Source organism: Vulpes lagopus, chromosome 6 (genome assembly GCF_018345385.1).
Source record: "Vulpes lagopus strain Blue_001 chromosome 6, ASM1834538v1, whole genome shotgun sequence".
Classification (NCBI taxonomy): domain Eukaryota; kingdom Metazoa; phylum Chordata; class Mammalia; order Carnivora; family Canidae; genus Vulpes; species Vulpes lagopus.
This window is the reverse complement of record NC_054829.1, coordinates 133,861,688-133,883,799: the sequence shown is the minus strand read 5'-3', so window position 1 is coordinate 133,883,799 and position 22,112 is coordinate 133,861,688. Positions and strand designations below refer to the sequence as shown.

The window sequence follows — 22,112 nt, the reverse complement described above, 5'->3', positions numbered from 1 at the left end:
CACTCATGAGTTGTAATACCTATGACATTTCTGAATATACTGAAAGTATTACGGATGGTCCCCTCTACTCTTACCTCAGAAAGTCACATGATTACAAATTAGTGTCAAGTTACATGTCAACTATCAGTAAAACTTAATTTCTTTTACTTTTCTCTTTAATCAATAAAAGAATGATTCTAATGTTTCTTCCTACACTATTGCGTATCATTGTGCATACTTCCTGGGATGTCTATACACTCATTTTAGAGACAACTTCCTTTTTTTTTTTTTTTTTTATAGATATTAGATATCTACTGCGGCATCCTGGGAGTCATTTAGGCCTGGAAAACAGCTGCCCTTAGTAGATATGTATAAACAAATCGTAGGGAAGAAAGGTTATTATCAATTGCCTATCTTCCCTTATTTTTATTAATATAACGTAACATGATTTTTAGCTTGGCATATGGACTACCCAGCTAGAAGCTGCATTTTCCACCTGTCTTGAAACAAGGCATAGCCACATGACTATAGTCTGGCCAATGGGTTGTAAGTGGAAGTGACACATGCAACATCCAGGTCATAAAGTCAGAAAGGAGGCCTCCATGAACTCTACTTTCCCCTTCCCACTGAATCACATATGGCCATCAGAGCTCCCAGCCTGGAGCCAGCGATAGAGATGACTTGTTGAAGATGACAGAGCCATCCTGTCATGAACTCTTACATAAAAGAGAAATAGATTTCTAGTTTACCTGAGCCATTATATTTTGTATTTTCTTGTTAGAGCAGTTTGACCTGTTTATCCTACTATAAATCCACATTTGTTTGGACGGCAGAGGTATTTCCAAGGGACGGTATCTGCTGGTAGCTTTCTCATTGGCACTAGAACCAATTGCAGGTGAATTTTGACTCACCTGCTATCTTGACCATACATGATAGAAGTAGAACCAAAGGGAAGAATATGTTAGATCATTTCATAGCAAGATAGTAACAGCTACTACCGTTTATCTATTTTATGGATAAAACATTTGTCCAAAGGGTTTGAAGACTCTGTAACTACTAAGAGACAAGACCTAAGAGTCCAAGGTCTCTGGTCTCTTTCCATTCTGACTCTGCCTTTCTAGATCTATTTTAAAAATAAATAAAGCTATAGCTTGATGGGTGGAGGGATGCTAAAGTTTTGCCAACTTTTTTAACAAGGAGATTTCTGTCTTTTTTTAATATACTGAAGTCAAGGTTGTGAATCACCCCCACAAAGAAACAGAAAATCAAAATAGTTTGGCATACCCAGGCCATTTATTCCATCAAGATGCATGTGTTTGACCTAAATACTTGGTCAACATGATCTGCTATTGAGATCACCAATAGATATGTTGAAAGAAGTAACACAAAAGGAAACTTTGATTTATATCAGCTGCATCAGTTTTCACAGAGGTGGATAAATTAAGAGGATCCATGAGATTTTCTATGGCATTATTCATGTAGGCTTAACCAAAGGTAAAACTTATGCTATAGGAGGAGAAGAGAAGCACAAATATCAGAGAGGTATGAGACTTTCCGGCACAGGTGCCAGCTTCCATTCTCAGTCCCACAGGATGTGCTTGGTCTGTGGATTATGAGCCACCAATATATGTGCAAATTGCCTTAATCTCAGGAAAATCAGAGCCCCATGTGAGATGTCTTTTATACCCCCCCCAGCCACGTGGCTCAAGCAAAGCCTTATGACAAGGTTCAAGAACAGAAACCAAGAAAACACACAGAGGCCAGGTGTTAATCGTCAATGTGTTTTTTTAAAATAAACAATGGTGATAAGCTGGTGGCCTGGACCGCCCGGTCCGCCGTGGATCCCAGCTCAGGACTGTATTCATCAATAGGTAGTAGCTTCATTCAGGTTTGGCCAAATGTCAGCACCATGGCTCGAAGTATCCCGGAGATAAACATCGGGTTGAAACAGATCAGCTGAGTGAACTTGTTCTTAGCACCATCCACCCCTCGATGCTGGGTCAAGCTTTCTTAATTACAAATTGGTCATCATCATTCTTTCTGCATTTTCAAGCTATTTATGGAACAAAAAGAAGGCAGAAAGATAAACACCAAACTACTAATCATTTGTGGTATTCAATGAAGTGTAGGTATTACTTTAAAGAAATGTTTCAGCTTTTCAAATATTCCAGCAGCACAACATTGTTCATAATTACATACAAGCTTGACAACTCTTTTTTTTTCTTAAATTTCATTTTTATTTTTTTTTAATTCTACAGAAAGAAAAGATCATGAGAAGAATATTACATGTTGGTGACTGAGGAAGCAGATAGAAGGTTTGGGGTAGGGCTGCATGGAGAATTCCTATGTGTGAGTATCCTAGTAGGTGTGTGGAACATGGAGTCTGAAAGAAGCAATAAGATGAAAATTAAGACTTGTTTGGCCCAAGAAATGAGGATGTTGTTAGGGGAAAACTCAACCACGGGACCAACATTCGGGAGCAGTGTTCATATTCCTAGGAACATTGCAGAGCAAGGAAAGATCTTAGAAATACCAGGAAATACATCAAGATTCACTGTTTTGAATTCAGTTACAAAAAGAGCTTTTTGCCTAGAACTCAACTAGGACAACAGAGAATCCATTCATTTATTCATTTATTCATGTTTACTCTTTCAATACATATTTACTAAACTCCCACTATGTGGCAAAAATCAGGTGCGAATACATAAGGCTAAACATGATAGAAAAGAACAAAAATCCCTGTTCTCAAAATTTATATTTTGATGACTGACTACAGAAAAGTTACTTTAACTATTCCCAAATAGAAATAACACTTGTTATCAGAAAGGGAGACAGAACATGAAAGACTCCTAACTCTAGGAAACCAACAAGGGGTGGTGGAAGGGGAGGTGGGCGGGGGGTGGGGGTGACTGGGTGACAGGCACTGAGGGGGGCCCTTGACAGGATGAGCACTGGGTGTTATTCTATATGTTGGCAAATTAAACACCAATAAAAAATAAATTTATAAAAAATAAATAAAATTGAAAGCTTAATAAAAAATATTAAAAAAAAAAAGAAATAACATTTGTTCCCAGAGTCTATAGTAGGAAGACCCTGAAGAAGGGGGCTTAGCTTTCGAAAAATATGCCAGCAGAAAGTCAAGAAGGCTGTTTCACTGCCTACATCTTCAGAATGGAGGACCAAGAAATGACATAGTTTGGGTTGGAAATCTAAATTCATGGGAAATTGTCTCCCAAATCATCTATGGTCATGATAGAATTATCTTGATGTAACTGGCTATTTCTGCATTCTGCTTGACTTTGTTATACGGATCTAGACTTAAATGAAGCACAGAGTGAGAAAATGTATTATTTTACTCCATTGATGGTTGTTTTTAAAAGTATGTTTAACAAAGGCTCTGCTCAAGCATCCTATGTCTAATAGTCAAACCTTAACATCGTCCTTCTGTCTCAACACCCATTATGATAAGTACTTACTATATTCAAGCTCTATGAGTTACAAGATTTTCAAACTTAAAATAAATATCTTCTATCAACTACAGAAATACAGTTTTTCATGTTATCGTACTTCCCGAAGCTTTTGTAAACTATTTATTTCATTTTACCTTATTTTTAATACTGAAATAGTGAGCACCAATTCATGCAGTTACAGTTGGTAACAGTAAAATCAGAAACTTCATTAGCCAATCAAACTTCTTGTTGCTTAATGGTGAGGAAAAGAATCTTTATTTCCATTTCATTAAAACGTTGACTGCTACTTTACTCCCTTAAAGAAATAAAATAAATTCTCATGGAATTAGCTGGTGGTTTTTAAGACTCTTATGCAAATTGGTAGCAGAGCTTAAGCAGCTGTAAAAGAAGCATTTAACTGAAAAATATGAAAAACTGGAGTGCTTGAACTTATATACACATATGTGGCTCCATTTAAAGGTTGAACATGAACCAATAACTTTGTCAGAAAAAAATGAGGTTTCTGAATTATACGTAGTGAACAGAAAGGAACTAGCATCTTTGAGAAGAGAATTTAAGTGAAAGGCAATAGAAATACATTGAGATCTTAGAAAAGATACTGGAGCATTAATAGGTTGTCACATTATGAAGAGTAAAGAAATGAAGGCATCAAGTAAGGAAACAGCGTACCCATGACAACTTGGGTAGTTTCTGCTTTCCTTTGTCAGAAACAATGGATCTCATCACCATGCGCAAATCTAAAAATAATAGCTTCTTGTCACAAGAAAGTCATCCCGGATTTGTATTTTGGTTTAGGCATTTATGTGCCATTTGCCTGTCTTTTGATGAACAACCTATCTAAAATTCAGAAAGGTAGGTCTTATTTTCAAAAGGTATTCTTAAATAATATTTTGAAAAACTGATCTATTTTGAGGGAAAAAAAAAGGTCACGATCACAGATTTGCTGACTCTAGGACTCTTGGCTTATTCTTCATTTGTTTCAATTATAGAATCCGATTAAACAATGAAGCCTGCACATTTCATGTCAGAAAGATTATGTAGCAAATGCCAAGGTTAGTTATTGGACGGTTGAGTCTACCAATGAATGGCAGATGTCGTAATGAGATTCATATAAAGAAAAAAGGGCGAATGTAAACTTTTTAGAATTGTAAAGGCATAATAAAAAATGCATATTGCTACACATGAGCAGTGAGGGATGGAAACCTCTACACTCAGTAGCCTTAGCTGGGGCTTGGCATCTAGCAGGTAGTTCACAGAGAGAAAGCTTGATAAGCGTGTCTCAGCGCAGCATTGAGGTCTACAGTGTGGACTCTAATCTCTACGAGATTAGTATCTAGACAGTGAAGAGAGACTGCAATACAGAGCAGCTTTGAGGCCGAGACTAGGAGAGGTCTGGATCTGGAGTCAAATAAAACTGGCTTAATAGTATGACCTGGGTGTACAGGTTTCCTAGACCTTGGTTTCTACAAAATGGAAAAGGTGGGTTCAATGAAATTTAAAATTTTTTTCCTGACTCTAAATTCTGTCACTTGTTTTTAAATTGTATATTTGGTACTTCCTGGTCAACTCTTTTATTTTGTATTGTTTTTAAAGATTTGTTTGCTTATTTATTTATTTATTTATTTATTTATTTATTTATTTATTTATTTATTCATGAGAGACACAGAGAGCGAGAGAGAGAGGGAGAGACACAGGCAGAGACACATTCAGGGAGCCCATCGTGGGACTCGATCCTGGGACTCCAGGGTCACACTCTGGGCTGAAGGTGGCTCTAAACCATGGCGCCACCCAAGCTGCCCAACTCTTTTATTTTGAAAGCAAAATCAGATTTAACTTTCAGCCACTGGCATTTCAGAAGTATGAGTCAGGTGAATTTGGATAGTGATACCATTATAGTCAGACGACTTAACTTTAAGAATCGGTTCCATTTCTACTAACATTAAAACCCCATATCAGTTTAGTATTTTGAAAAAAACAATATAATCTATCACTGTATAAATTATTTTCCTAATGTTGTGGGCCTCCTGAATAATGAGACATGGTGAACTACAGCATCATCTTAGGAGTGCTTCTCAAGGGTTCACCAATCAATCATGACTTAAATAATACTTATCTTGGGTAGCCAAGGAATCTTATTAGAAAAGTTAATTGAGTGGATCCCATTAAAAAATTTAAAAACAAAATCACAGAATAAGAACAACACAAAAAAACCCAGCTGATTTAAACTATGCATTTAGTGATCTAAGATATCCAAATTGAACCATTTCCACCACTACTGAATTTCAATTAAGAAATGTTTATTGAATGGACAAGTGTTCTAGAAATGTTTTTTCCTGGGAAATAAAAGTTCCATATACTTTTCTAAGAACATTTTTATAAATATAAATTTTTATTTGAACTGCTATCGACGACTCTGAGAGCATTCCTCTGAATAGTAATATGATAACTAGACAAAGAAATGCATGTATTTGTATACTGCCTGAATCAGTTAGGAATTTTTTTTGTTCCCTTTGATAGAAAACCCAAAAGTAAGAGTCATTTAAACATGATGGAAATGGATTCCTCTTTTAGATAAAATTCTGTGGTAGATAGTCCCGAGTGTATTTGGCAACTTCTTTTTGTCTGGCTCCATCTGGTTGGTTCTACTACCATATCTAACTTCCATACTCAAGATCCTTTCATCTCCTCGATGGCTGCTAGGATCCAAGCAGTTTATTGCTTTATTTTCGATAGCAAGTATGAGGAAAGAGATAAAGAACATATTTTTCTTTGAGGACTTTTCCTGGACACTCCTCTTACACTGCATTGACCAGGACTTAGCCATTTGTCAATACCTAATTGAAATTTAGGCTGGAAAATGTGGTCTTTACCTAAGGTAGTCATGTGCTCAGCTAAAAATCAGGGGTTCTGATAGGAACATGGAAAGTGGGAGTAGATATTAGGGGCCACTATGTATTATTATTTTTGCCTGAATAAAAAGCAGAGTATACAAAGTCTATAAAGCAAGCTTTCTTCCTTGATTAAATCAAGCAGTGTTGAACAAAATTAACAAATAGATAAACCACTAGCTAATTTAATCTAGAAGAAAAGTGAAAAAACACAAATGCACAAGATGAAAAATGACAAGTGGAATAACTTGTAAGAGTAGAAAATTAAAGGGAGGAGTTAAGATGGTGGAGGGGTAGGGAAATCCTAAGTTGGTCTCATCCCTCAAATGCAACTGGGTACTTATCAAATCATCCTGAATAGCCAAGAAACCAATTGGAGATCTGAGAAAACAAATGCCGCTGCAGGTCTACAAGGAGAAAAGCGAGCACTGTTGGGAAGGTAGGAGGTGCGGAGACCAGAATCTGGTGTGGGTACCTAAGGATAAGGTGGCAGGAAGGGAGCCTGCTCACGGAGGCTACTGCAAAGTATTACGAGTGGCCTAGTGCAGAATCAGAACCTTTAGAGGTCTGTTTCAGCGAGGGACACGGCTGGTTTGCAGGTGCTCAGGTGGTAACGTGGGGTGGGAATCCCAGGGGTGGCAGCCTGGTCTCAGATTCCCTGGGGTTGCAAGAAGGGGTGGTGCTAAGGGAGGCAGGGTTTCTAGGTATGGGAGCACGGAAGCCCGCTGAGCACAGTGAGTCTAGGTGCTGGTTTACTGCTCTGTGTTGCCATCAACTGTGAACCATCGCACAGTCATGGGATTGCTTTCCTGGGAAAGGTCCAGCAAAAAGCAGAAGCACGGTGAGACCACCTTCCCTGTGCCAGGAAGAGCATGGGTTCATGCTACAGGAGTCTCAAAAATTTGGAGTTTTAAAACAGTCACATGCCTGAGATAAAAAATGTTTGGACCCAGGGACGGTGAACACAGAGTTCCGACAGAAACTGGGGAGACAAGAGTGATTGATTGCTCTTCCATGCGGGTGCACTGAAGGCTGGGGGGCATGAATTTTCAGCTCTGGGGCGAAGAGCCAGGGAGTGGCCCACCCATCAGTGCTGACAGCTTTCAAGGAGCAAAACAGCACTGCTTAGTGGAACTCTAGAGCTGCTCACGCTGATCCCTGCCTCCTCTGCACTGGAGGCACATTTCGACGAGGGCAAGTCCACCTGAGAGTCAATGCACCAGGACCCGCCTCCAGAAGAGCAGCACAAACAACTCACTCACACCAAGTCTACTGATCACAGAGGGCTGCAAAACCTCAGCTCTTAAAGAAGATGGTATACAGCACTCTATATTTTTATTCTTTAGTCTTTTGTTATTATTTTTCAGTTATTTTCTTAGTCTTTCATCTTTAAAATTTTTATTTTTATATATACTTTATATATCTTTCATTTCCTTTGATTGTAATATATATATATATATTTTTTTCTTTCCTATTTTGGGATCCAGTTTCTTTTAACAGCCAGGAATTTAGTCAATACAGATATAAGTAAGATGTCTGAACTAGAATTGTAAAAGGATGATGATAAGGATACTAGCTGGGCTTGAAGAAAGCATAGAAGACACTAGAATCCCTTACTATAGAGATAAAAGTACTAGCATCTAGTCAGGCCTAAATTAAAAATGCTATAACCATAACAATTCTAAGTGGAGGCCATAAAACAAGGATGGATGAATCAGAAGAGTGAATCAGTGATACAGAAGATAAAATTATGGAAAATAATGAAGCTGAAAAGAAGAGGGAAAGAAAACTATTAGACCACAAAGGTAGACTTAGGAAACTCAGCAATTCCATAAAGCAAAATAATATCTGTATTTTAAGAGTGCCAGAAGGAGAAGAATGAGGGATATAAGGGACACAAAGTTATTTGAACAAATTATAGACGAGGACTTCCTTAATCTGGGGAAGAGAACAGGCATTCAAGTCCAAGAGGGACAGAGAACTCTCCTCAAAATCAACAAAAATAGGTCAACACTCGGACATACTAGAGTGAAACTTGCAAATTACAAAGATAAAGAGAAAATTCTGAAACCAGCTTGGGGGAAGAGGTCCTTAACCTGCAAGGGTAGACACATAAGGCTTGCAGCAGATCTGTCCACAGGGACCTGGCAGGCCGGAAAGTGCAGGCATGATATATTCAATGTGCTCAATGGGCAAAATATGCAGCCAAGAATACTTTATCCAGCAAGGCTGGCATTCAGAATAGAAGGAGAGAGAAAGAATTTCCAAGAGAAACAAAAAGAGAAACTAAAGGAATTTGTGAACATTAAACTAGCCCTGTAAGAACTATTAAAGGAGACCCTTTGAGTAGAAAGAGAGACCACAAGTAACAAAGACCAGGAAGGAACAGAAACAATCTACAGGAAAAGCAACCACACAGGTAATACAACGTCACTAAATTTATATCTTTCAACAATTACTCTGAATGTTAATGGACTAAATGCTCCAATCAAAAGACACAGGGGATAAGAATGGATTAAAAAAAAAAAAGCAAACAAGACCCATCAATATGCTGCTAACAAGACTCATTTTAGACCCAAAGACACCTGTAGATTGAAAGTAAGGAGGTAGAGAACCATTTATCACACTAATGGTGTTAAAAAAAAACTGAAATCGCCAACCTTATATCAAACTAGATTTTAAGCCAAAGACTGTAATATGAAATTAAGAAGGACATTGTATCATAATAAAGGGGTCTATCCAACAAGAAGATTAAACAATTGTAAATATATATGCCTCTAACTTGGGAGCAGCCAAATATATAACTTGATCAAACAAAATTGAAGAAACTCATTGATAATCATACAATAATAGCAAGGGACTTTAAGACCCCACTCACAGCAATGAACAGATCATGTAAGCATAAGATCAACAAGGAAACAAGGGCTTTGAATGACACACTGGACTGGCTGGACTTAATAGATATATTCGGAGCATTTGCCCTAAAACAGCAGAACACACATTCTTCTCAATCGCACATGGAACATTTTCCAGGATAGATCACAAATCAGGACTTAACTGGTACAAAGGGATAGAAATCATACTATGCATATTTTCAGACCACAATACTATGAAACTTGAAGTCAACCACAAGAAAAAATTTGGAAGGGCCACAAATACATGGAGGTTAAAGAAATCCTACTAAAGAACAAATGGGTCAACCATGATACTAAAAAAGAATTTTAAAAATTCATGGAAGCAAATGAAAATGAAAACATGACAGTCCAAAATCTTTGGAACACAGCAAAAGCCACCTGAAGAGGGAAGTATATAGCAATATAGGCTTCCTTCCTCAAGAAGTTTAAAAGTCTCAAATATACGAGCGAACCTTACATCTAAAGGATCTGGAGAAAGAACAGCAAATAAAGTCAAATCCAGCATGAGAAGAGAAATAATAAAAATCAGAGCAGAAATTAATGATACAGAAATTAAAAAAAAAAACAATAGCACAGATAGATGAAACTAGACGCCGGTTCTTTGAAAGAATTAACAAGATTGATTAACTCGTAGCTAGACTTATCAAAAGGAAAAGAGAAAGAATCCAAATAAATAAGATCATGAATGAAAGGGGAGAGATCACAACCAACACAGAAGAAATACAAATAATTGTAAGAGGATATTATGAGCAATTATATGCCAACAAACTGGGCACTCTGGAAGAAGTGGATGCATTCCTAGAAGTATATAAGCTACCAAAACTGAAACAGGAAGAAATAGAAAACCTGAACAGAGCCATTACCAGCAAGGAAATTGAATCTGCAATCAAAAATCTCTCAACAAACAAGAGTCCAGGGCCAGACAGCTTCCAGGGGAATACTACCAAACATTCAAAGAAGAATTAATACCTAGACTTCTGAAACTATTCCAAAGAATAGAAATAGAAGGAAAACTTCCAAACTCATTTGATGAAGCCAACATTACCCTGATCCCAAAACTAGACAAAGACTCCACTAAAAAGAATTACAGATCAATATCCCCAATAAACATGGATGCAACAATTCTCAAGAAGATACTTGTTAATAGGATCCGATAGTATGTTAAAAGGATTATTCATGACAACCAAGTGAGATTTATTCCTGGACTGCAGGAGGGGTTCAACATCCACAAATCAATCAATGGGATGTACCACATTAATAATAGGAAGGAGGGCAGCCCAGGTGGCTCAGTGGTTTAGCGCCGCCTTCCGCCCAGAGTGTGATCCTGGAGACCTGGGATCGAGTCCCACGTCGGGCTCCCTGCATGGAGCCTGCTTCTCCGTCCTCCTGTGCCTCTGCCTCTCTCTCTCTCTCTCTCTCTGTGTGTGTGTGTGTCCTTCATAAATAAATAAAATCTTTAAAAAAATAATAGAAAGGATAAGGACCATATGATGCTCTAAATAGATGCAGAAAAAAGCATTTGACAAAACACAGCTTCCTTTCTTGATAAAAACTCTCCACAATGTAGGGATAGAGTGAACATACCTCATCATCATAAAAATCATACATAAAAAATCCACAGTTGACTATCATCGTCAATGGGGAAAAACTGAGAGCTTTTCCCCTGAATTCAGAAACATGCCAGGGGTGTCCACTGTCACTACTGTTGTTCAACATAGTACTAGAAATCCTCGCCTCAGCAATCAGACAACAAAAAGAAATAAAAGGCTTTCACATCAGCAAGAAGTCAAACTTCCACTCTCTGCAGGTGACATGAATACTCTATGTATAAAACCCAAAAGACTCCACCAAAAAAATTGCTAGAACTGATACAGGGATTCAGCAAAGTCGCAGGATATAAAATCAGTGCACTGAAGTCTGTTTCATTTCTATACGCTAACAATGAAGCAGCAAAAAAGGGAAATGAAGGAATCTATCCCCTTTACAATTGCACTAAAAACCATAAAATACCTAGGAATAAACCTAACCAAAGATGTAAAAGAGCTGCACTCTGCAAACTGTAGAACATTTATGAAAGAAATAGAGAAAGTCACAAATAAACACGCCGCGCTCATGGATTGGAAGAACAAGTACTGTTAAAATGTCTACGCTACTCAAAGCAATCTACACATTCAGTGAAATCCCTACCAAAATAACACCAACATTTTTCAGAGCTGGAACAAATAATTCTAAAATATGAAGGGAACCAGAAAAGACCCCAAGTAGCCAAAGGAATGTTGAGAAAGAAAACCAAAGCTCATGGCATCACAACTGTGTGCTTCAAGCTGTACTACAAAGCTGTGGTCATCAAGACAGTGGGGTCCTGGTGCAGAAACAGACACAGAGATCAATGGAACAGAATAGAGAACCCAGAAATGGGCCCTCAACTCTATGGTCAACTCATCTTCAACAAAGCAGGAAAGACTCTCCACTGGAAAAAGGACAACCTCTTCAGCAAATGGTGTTGAGAATATTGGACAGCCACGGGCAGAAGAAAGAAACTGGAGAACTTTCTTCTACCGTACACAAAAATAAACTCAGAATGGTTGAAAGACCTAAACGTGAGACAGGAATCCATCAAAATCCCAGAGGAGAACATAAGCAGCAACCGCTTTGACCTCTTTGACCTTGGCGAAGCAACTTCTTGCTAGACACATCTCTAGAGGCAAGAGAAACAAAAGCAAAAATGAACTATCGGGACTTGATCAGGATAAAAGCTTTTGTACAACAAAAGAAACAATCAAACTAGAAGGCAACCTACAGAACGGGAGAAGATATTTGCAAATGTCTTTTCAGATAAAGGGCCTTAATCCAAATCTATAAGGAACTTACCAAAGTCAACACACAAAAAACCAAAAAAATCCAGTCAAGAAATGGGCAGAAGACAGGAACAGGAACAGGTCTTCTCCAAAGAAGACCTAGACATGGCCAACAAGCACATGAGAAAATGCTCCACATCACTGGCCATCAGGGAAACACACATCAAAACCACCGTGAGATCCCACCTCACCCCAGTGAGAATGGGGAAAATTAACAAAACAGGAAACAGCAAATGTTGGAGAGGATGTGGAGGAAGGGGAACCCTCCTGCACTGTTGGTGGGAATGTGACCTGGTGCAGCCACTCTGGGAAACAGTGTGGAGGCTCCTCAAAGAGGTAAAAATAGACCTGCCCTATGACCCAGCAATTAAACTAGTAGATATTTATCCAAAAGTACAAAAATGGTGATTGGAAGGGGGCACATGCACCCTAATGTTTATAGCAGCAATGTCCACAGTGGGCAAACTATGGAAAGAGCCTAGATGTCCACTAGCAGATGATGGATAAAGTAGAAGTTGTCTCTATCTATATATATATCCAAAGGAATGTTGAAAAAGAAAACCAAACATGATATGGTTCCATCATATACCTATGATGGAATATTACTCAGCCACCAAAAAGAATGAAATCTTGCCATTTGCAAGGATGTGGCTAGAACGAGAGGGTATTATGCTAGGCGAAATGAATCAGTCAGAGGAAGACAAATACTATATGATTTCACTCATTTGTGGAATTTAAGAAACAAAACAGATGAATATAGGGGAAGGGAATCAAAAATAAAATAAGAGAAAAACAGAGAAGGAGGCAAAGCATAGGAGACTCTTAACTATAGGAAATAAACTAAGGGTTGCCAGAGGGGAGGTGGGTGGGGGGATGTACCCACTGGCTGATGCACATTACGGATTGCACTTGATGTAATGAGCGCTGGGTGTTATACGCAATTGAGGAATCACTGAATTCTACCCCTGAAACTAATAAAACACTATATGTTAACTAAATTGAATTTAAATAAAGAGTAGAAAATTAAAAATACGACATTACTTTTTTTGCCTCCTGTATGAAAATAAATTTGAAAATATAAGTTCAATGGCTAATTTTTTATGAAAATGATTTTAGCAGTCGTGTTTTTATTTAGATAGTGAGCCTAAACAGATCATTTTTTTATAGAAGTAGAGAAAGTTGTAGAGAAATTACCCTACTAAAAAAAAAAAAGAGAAAAAAAGAAAAAATTACCCTGCTAGAAAAAATTGGGCCTGAATGATCTTATAGGGAGAGTCTAACAAAATCTTAAAGACCAGGTAGTTCTAATGCTATAAAACGTATCTTTATTTTTTATGAGACTCTAATTATACCTCAATAGAACTAAAAAAAATCCAATCAAATTCGATGTGGTAAGCTGATTGAATCCTAGCTTCAAAAATCATAAGAGATATTTTGGGGACAACTGAAGAAATTTGAGTATTAACTAGATATTAGATGATTATTAAATTATGATAATGCCTTTATTCTTAGGAGATACATATAGAATTATTTAGGGATAATGGGCCGTAACATCTTCAACAACAACAACAATGACGACAACAAAATTGTTCCAAAGGATAAAAATTATTGGGAAAGTTAACATTTCTTTTTTTTTTAAATAAATGAAATGTTGCTATCTAAGTAATAAAACTAGTACAAAAGAAAACAATCACAGACCAACCAATATCACTATTAATGCAAATATCTTAAATAAAGTGAGCTGAATTCAATGATATATTTAAGAAGATAATGTACCTGGACCAAATGGGATTGATTCCAGGAATGCCAGGTAGATTTATAATTAGGACATCCATTAATTTAATATACTACATAAAGTGGCCCTTTAAAAATCTTTTTGCTAAAAAATAATAAAAATAATAAAAATAAAATTTTTTTTGCTTTATTCGTTTTGGCGTTATATATATTTTTTGATGCACAATCTCATGACAGTTCATTGTGTGAAAGTAAAGATACTTTCTATCTTAATAAATTTTATAAATTGTTTAATGCTTTGAAATTCCCAAAGTTCAGTGTTCCCATCCAGGCCTATTTCACTGTGTCCTCCATCCATCACTGGGGTGGTTGGATTTTATCATTAAGTAGTATTTTCACAAGGCTCGTGGTTTTACTATATTCCTCAAATTCTTTATGTTTGAAATTGTCGGCCTCTATAAAATTCTTAGTGTTATATGTTAGTCCTATGCCAAATTTATTGAGAACCTCCCTATATTCTGTTATTAACTTGGCTATGAATAATTTTAAAGTTGACCTAATTTTCTCCCTTAAAGATAAATTAGTTGACTCTTCTGCTTTGGGGCCTGAAAGTTTGCTACAGATAACTATCTGCTGCCCTGGAATCCTGTCTGATTTTACATTTAGAATTTCCATGTTTTAAAAATAAAATATTTCATAAATATTTATATATCCTATAAACCTGAATGTATTTGATAGATCTTCACTCTGCACTTCCAGCCTCCATTTGAAACTTGCTGGTTATGCGTATCCAGGGAGTGGAGCTGAGCATGCTGTTAGGGCTGAAAGCTGACTAGCAATGATCTGTCCCATGGGTCCCAGATACACCTTTCATGTATGCAGGGCACACGCCCTTGGAGTCCACACAAATAGCTGGAGGAGCTAACCCCCTGGTATTTGGTGAGGGTGGTGGGTGCCAGACTCTTTGCTGCTGCCTCTGCGGGCCATGCGGTCTGCCAGGGTCTGGCGGTTGCTTTTGGGATGTATTGGGACACCTCAGGAATACAACTTCTTCATGCTTGGAGCTCAGAGCAAGGGCGGAGACGCTGCTGGATGAACAGAGGAAGCTGGGTGCAGCAGGAGGGGAGTCCCAGTGCTCCGAGGGGAGCCTCACTATCCCAGGCCTTCTACCCACGGTTTGCCATTTGGTGTCTGTTGACAGATCCGGGGGGGGTAGGCATCAAGTTTTCTCAGATTCCTAGCTTCGAGCAAGGGCCATTGGCCGGCTTCTTCTTGGTCTTCCACTGGCGTGGAGGGCTCCGCGGGGGCCCTGAGACCTGCTCGGTAATACGTTTCCTTTCAGAGTCCTTTCTTGACTTGGCTCTGCTTCGGTGGCTATTTTAGATCGATTCTGGGTTGGGGCTCTGGTGTTTTCTGGCGTCACCAAGAATCATCTTTTCTTGCTTTCTGTGTTTAATCTTTGTTGTTTTCCCTGGTTCTAAAGAGCGAAGCGATGGGAGAACCACAACTTTCTTGTTTTAGCTTTCTCGTGGCCTCCTGCTCGGCCTTTTGGTGCTTAGCTACCTCCCCTGCACAAAGGGGTCGCCGACCACCTTTATTTTCTCTGGATTCATTTTTTTGTGTTTATGTCCCTGTCACTCGCATTCTCTCTCTAACGTACGTACACATACTCAGATAACCTCACCACAACCTACGATCAGAGCAGAAAATATTCCTTACTCAGTATGAGGTAAGTGGGAAATACCTGTAGGTTAACAAGGAAGCACTCTGTGATTTGGTAGTGAAATAGAATAAGGGGAAATAAGTCCACAAAAGTTTGTGCTGAGATTGACTTAAGTAGTGCCTTTTGAGCTCCATCAGCTGAAGTAGGCATTTTCTTTTTCTTGAAATCTCTGTTACAGCTGATTACCTTGCAGCTCGGATGTTGCCTAAATAATAAGGAAATGATTCTAGGGAGCCCATTTAAATGGGCTCACGATATCCTATAAAGGAAAATGAACTACGATTTTTCAAGGTGTTTCTAAGAGAGAGGAGACCCATTTCCATGCGATTGCTCTGATACCGCCATTCAGAAAATAAAAATAATAAAAAAGATGTCTCGGATCTTTGCTGAATAGTTCTGTACTTTTTTTTTTATGTGAAATGAATTTTAGAAAAGTACTTTAAATCCTAAAAGCATAGGATGCATTCCAGGATAGACCATATTTCATCCAGATCATCTGGAGGATTATGGGCCATTGCGAGGTCTTTAGTGTTTAGTTTGAGTGAAATAAGGAGCAATCGGAAGGTTTTGAGGAGCAATAGGATCCGACCTAATAAGGTCACTGGTTGCCGTGTGAGGAAAGAATCATGAGTGTAAACACTGGGAGACCAGTTAGGAGGCAACTGAAATAATTTAGTCTGGAAACAACGCTACCTGGAGCCGAGCTGGTACAAAGTCATAAAATTAGAAATGTATTTTGAGAGTAAGATTTGCTAATAGGATGTGGGGTGTGAGGAAGACACAGAAGCTGAGGGTGAAACCAATCTTTTGTCCTGAGCAGCTGCCAAGGTGGCTGGGAGCGGTCCCAGTTACCTGAGACCGGGAAGCTGCAGGAGGTGCTGGCGGCCGGGAGGTTGACAAAACTCTCTCTGGAGCATGTTCTGTCAGAGCCGTTTATTGGACGTGTGTCCCAAACAGACGTGTGAAGTAGGCAGTGGGCCCGTAGGGATCCAGAGTCCAACGGAGAGGGTGCACCGCAGCGTGGCCTGGGCGCCTCCGGCCTATGGGGGTATTCCAGCAGGAGTGGAGGAGGTCACAGCCGAGGGCTAACTGTGGACGGAGACAGAAGAAAGCCTCGGGCACATGCACTTGTAGGGTCTGAGAGGTAAGGAGGGACCTTGCGGGGAGATGGGCACAGGCTAAAGGACAACCAGGCGAATGGGGACCCTCTGTCGGGGAAGAGCAACCAACAGCGTGAAGAGCTGCTGACAGGGAAGAGCAGGACCGGGGATTTCACAGGGGACCGCGCGACCCCAAGGCCCTTGCAGACGTGCAGAGGAGCGGGTGTTATATATTACTTATTTACACATGTGTGGTTTTAATTCACATCTTCTCTTCCATGAATATCCAAGCATCAGACAAATGCTGTATCTTCTTGGTTCACCAGAATATTCGGTGTTTAGCGTAAAAATCACTTGTAAGTATTTACTGGATGAGTGAATTCAGGTCAGACGACCCAACTTTAACCTTCATTTCAGGTCTACTTCCGAGTGCCTACGCCGTGTATGAAGCATTTGGTGTGTGTGTGCAGGCGTGGAGTCCTTCCTCTGGATTCACCACAGTCGTTACCAGTTGTTAAGTGACTACTGTGCACAAGCCCCGAGCTTGGCCGTGGAGGTGAACGTGTCATCCCGTGTCATGCCTGGTTTTCTTGGGACTCCGGCTGGAATAATCACCACATCGCAACTTCAGCATGTTTCCTAAAAACTGGATCAAACATAAAAGAAACATTTACCAAGAGACCCTGTTGCATCTTGTTAGCGATCGTAACAGTGTGCGTAGCTATTTTAAACTTGTTTGGATGGATGAATTGGTACTTATGACAAAGATTTTTTGCATAGTTGACTAGTTTGTAATGTTATCGTGAATAATCTATGGAAGACAGCCTTGGGCCCTGAGAAAGACCAGGAATTAACAACAAAAGAGCTGAACGGAGATGGTTCTGCACTAACGTTCTATATTCGAGTATTTACCAGGAATATTTCCATATTCTTTTCTCAATGGCTTGGTGCTGCATCTATACATGTGTGAGTCCCATAAAATGGACTATAAAATCCTATAAAATCTACCGCGTCACGCTCACATGTAGCCGTTTATGTGCATTGTCCTCTTTCTTCCGTGGTTGCCAATCCATCACAGCGCCGCAGAGGCCAAGTCTGTTTTCTCATCTCTGTTGTTCTGTGAACAAAGTAGCACTCAGGTAATTTTAAAACTTGACAGATAAATGAAGCTCTAATGGCGTTTGGCTGTTTAATGACTTAATATCAATGTTAAGTGAATGAAAAGACCCCGCAAGCCAAAATAATAAAAAAATGAATAAAATCGAAGGAAGTTTAATTCCCAACTGGAAAATTTATATAGAGATACAGGTAATAAGATGGTGTGATACTGTTGTAAGGACAGATGTTTAGAAAAATGTAACAGAACTGAGAATCTAGAAATAAACCTTTATATTTGTGGTCAAATTGATACTCCACAAAGGAGGCAAGGCAATTCAGTGGGGGAAAAAAGGACAGTCTTGCAACAAATCATGTCAGAACGATCGGATATACCTGTGTAAATAGGCGGGAGTAGACTCTTGCCTCACACGGTACACAAGATCCAATTCAAGTCGATCAGAGATACGGGTGGAAAAGCTGGAAAATCTTTTAGAAGAAAAGATAGAAAAAAATAAGAAGAAAAATTAGAAGAAAATCTTTTAAAAGAAAAGATACCCAATTTTTGGTATCTTGGGTTAGGCGAATATTTCTTGGACGTGACCCCAAAAGCATGATCCATAAAAGAAAACACGATCAAGTGGACTTTTGTGCTTTGAAAGACATCATTGCGAAAGTGGAAATGCAAACCAGAGACAAGGAGAAAGTGTTTGCAAATCGTGTATCTGATGAAGGGCATGTGCTCAGAATATACAAACGACCCTGACGCCTTCAGAAGAAGAAGACCACAGCCCAGTTAGAGAGAGATAAGATACTTGAAGAGACTTTTAGCCAAAGAAGTCGTACGAGTGGTTGACAAATCCACGAAAGGGTTATCAACCTCATTAGTCGTTAGAGAAATGCAAAGTAACCCTGTAGTGAGAGGCTCTTTCACACTCACTAGAGGGTTCTAACATACAAGACGGTCGGCAAAGGTTGGCAGAGATGGGGGGGGGGTGTTCAGAAGCTGCCTGCGTTGCTGCTGGGATGTATGATGGGAGAGTTGGGCAGTTTCTTATAAAATTAGCCAGAAATTTATCAAATATTCCAGCAATTCCACACCCAGCCATCTACCCTAGATAAATGAAAGCATATGTCCATGTTTAAAGAATTGCCTGTGAATGCTCATGGTATTATTATACACAATAGAGTGGAAATGGTGCAAATGCCCTTCCACGGATGAATCGAGAAAACGTATATTCCTACAGTGGAATACTATTGAGCAATAGAAAGAAATGACGTACTGACAACGATACGACTTGAACGAACCTCCTAAGCATTGCGCTAAGTGAAGAAAGTCATACTCCCAAAGGCGTGACTGGGTTGATATAAAATGATCCAGCGAAGGCAAGTGTGTAAAAATAAGGAGCAAAAAAAAAAAAAAAAAAAAAAAAGAAGCAGAACACCGGGTGCTGGAGGCATGAACGTGGCGTAAAGATGGGGATCAACAGCTAATGTGCATGAGGGATGTTACTGGTGGCATGAAAACATTCCAAAATTCGATTATAATAATGGTGCACACACACACACACACACAAATAAATAAAAAAATAAAAAAATAAAAATAAATAATAATGGTGCTTGCCTCAGTATGTTCACTAAAAATCAGTGAACTGTGCACTTAAAAGGGGTGAATTATGGAAAAGTAAGTCGCACCTCCATAAATTTGTTGAAAACTGGCAAAAGAATGATTGAAACAAGTAAAATCTAGGTCTGTGTGTCATCTTGCTGTCTGGTTGGGTTCATTCTTATTAGAACTGGCGCATGACCTCGGTGTTACTACTCCCACCGGACCCCAACATCCAGCGGGACACGTCTCTACCTGCCAGCAAGCTAGCTCCTTACTTGCAGGTAGACGTGGGCCCAGGGCAGATCACACCCTCTGCAGCCGCAGGGAACGGAGCCTTCCTGGGTCACAGCGGGTTATCCTTTCCAGCTACTGGTGTGGCCTCAACACCCTTCTTTTTTTTTTTTTTTTTGGTGGCCTCAACACTCTTCTAACCCCATTGCCTCCCGCTCATATTTCAGATTTTACCTTAAATCGTGCATCCCCAGGGAGTTCTGGCTCCCAGACCATGCGTGTTTGCCTGGCGTCACGATCATGAACCAGTCCTTTGGTTTCCCTGATCGCCTGCTGTTTAGACTTTTTCTCTGTTCTGGGCACTGATGCCATTTGTCACATGATGTTTAGCACAGCGATTCTCCGAAAGAGTCTGATAAAGGGCTGATTAAATACTTATTACGTGGGACTTTGTTAAAAACGAAGATTTCTGTGTCCCCCTATATGACTCCTGGGGAGTGGATTAGACCTAAGTGATTTGGACGAGCCCCCACGATGCCCCCATGTGTGTCGTCCGCAGACCACACCGCGTTTTGGGGACACAGAGATCCACTGCTGAAGCCGGAATCTGTCAGGGTGTTAGTTAACGTGATCATATTTTGACATATCGCAGGATTCACCTGTTTAAGGCTCACAGTTCACTTTATTTTTGGTCAGTTGGCCAGACTGCAGCCAGCCGTGCCCACGGAGCGGGTTTAGAACATTTCCGTCTCCTGATACGAGTCCCAGGGCCGGGCACCGCTCATCCCCCTTGCATATCCTGCACAGCCTGCCCCGAGTGGGCACTAATCTGCTTTCTGTTTCTGCAGGTTGCCTTTTCTGGGTATTAAAAAACAAACAAACAAACCTAGAATCATGCAATATATGCTCTCTTCTGCTTTCCTTCCTTGCCTGTTGTTTAGGAACTAAACGAAACCCAGAGTCGCCACATCATGGACAGGCCGGGCTCGTCCCCGTCCTTGCCCAACGCTCCTCCACGACACGGGCACCCTAGGTTGAGTCTATTCATTTATCAGTTGATGAACATTGAGGTTTTCTCCCAATTTTGGCCATTATGAGTAATACCCGTGTACCTATTCGGGGGTGAATATTTGTACACATAGACTCTTTCTTCTTTTCTTGGGCAGACACCTAACGGCTGTTACAGTAGATTTATGTAACAGTGTAAGAAACTGTGCTTGTTTCCAAGTCCGCGGTCCATTATTTTATGGTCGCCTTCTGATGCTCCACGTTCTGGCCAACACCTGTCGCTTTCTTTTTCCTCAGGGCCTTTCCAATGTGTCTGAAGCAGCGCTAATCCGCGTTACCCTACCGGTTAATGACACGGAGGACCTTTTCATGGGCTTATCAGCCATTCATATATTGTTTTTGGTGAAATATCTATTCAAATCTTTTGTCCGTGTTTTCACTGGGTAGTTTGTTTTGTGGTTGAATCGTCAGGGTTCTTTGCATGGTCCGGGGACATGTTCCTTACTAGATACGTGTTTTGCAGATATTTTCTTCCTGTCTATGGCTTGTGTTTTTATTTCGTTAATGTTTTTATTTTGTTAATGGTGTATTTCAAAGTGTGAGAGTCTTTAATTTTGAGGAAGTCCAACTTATTAAGTTTTTTTAATGGACCACGACTTTTATGTTGTGTTTAAGAAATCTTTGTTTTACTCAAGATCTCAAATATTTTCTCTTATGTTATCTAAAATATCTGCTGTTTTAGCTCTTTAAGTCTATGATCGATTCTGGTTAATTTTTGTGTATGGTGTGAGAGAGAAGGATCTCAGCCCACTTCTTTTTTGCATGCGCATATCCACTGGTCCAAGAATCATTTGTTCAAAAAGCAAATAAATTTTATATATAAAAAGAATATGTCTGCTCTTATTCCAATACCATGCTGTTTTGATAATTATGGATTTCTATTAAGTAACTTTGCAATTTGTTCTTCTTTTAAAAATTGTTTTGGCTCTTTGGGTCTTTGCAATTCCCATATACATTTTAGGCCAATGGGAAAATTCTCCATACACATTTCTCATCATTTTCAGTCAAATACAAAAAAAGAAAAAAAAAAAGACCTCCTGGAATTTTAATAGATATTACACTGACTGTAGACTGTGTTGATCCAGAGATCAGTTTGAGAAGAATTTCCATCTAAAACATTAATGAGTATTTCAATCCAAGTAGATGGAATTTCTTTCTAATAACTCAGAAATCAATTTCCCCCAGTAATGTTTCTGAGTTTTAGTGTACAAGCCTTCTACTACTTTTGTTAAATTCATTCCTATATATTATTTATTTTTTTAAATTTCACCACAGTACTTAATGTCTATCATGATCAAGATGATTTAAAACTGTATACTTAGATATTAAAAGTGTTTTTGTCTGACAATGTAGTAACAAGTATAATTTTATTTTTCAATGCTTGTCCATATTTTCCAAAATTTCCTGAAGGTCCACAAATCTCTTTTTGAGTTGATGATGCC

General features: G+C 39.2%; 1 long non-coding RNA gene across 1 annotated transcript in view; it reads left to right on the top strand.

Annotated features, from left to right (window-relative positions):
* The window catches only part of LOC121492826, a 57,361-nt gene extending 35,894 nt beyond the window's left edge, over positions 1-21,467 (top strand). Inside the window, exons 3-4 of the long non-coding RNA XR_005988308.1 lie at positions 2,238-2,328; positions 20,908-21,467. This is a non-coding gene — a long non-coding RNA (uncharacterized LOC121492826). The remainder of the gene's footprint in view (positions 1-2,237; positions 2,329-20,907) is intronic.
* Positions 21,468-22,112: the final 645 nt, after the last annotated feature.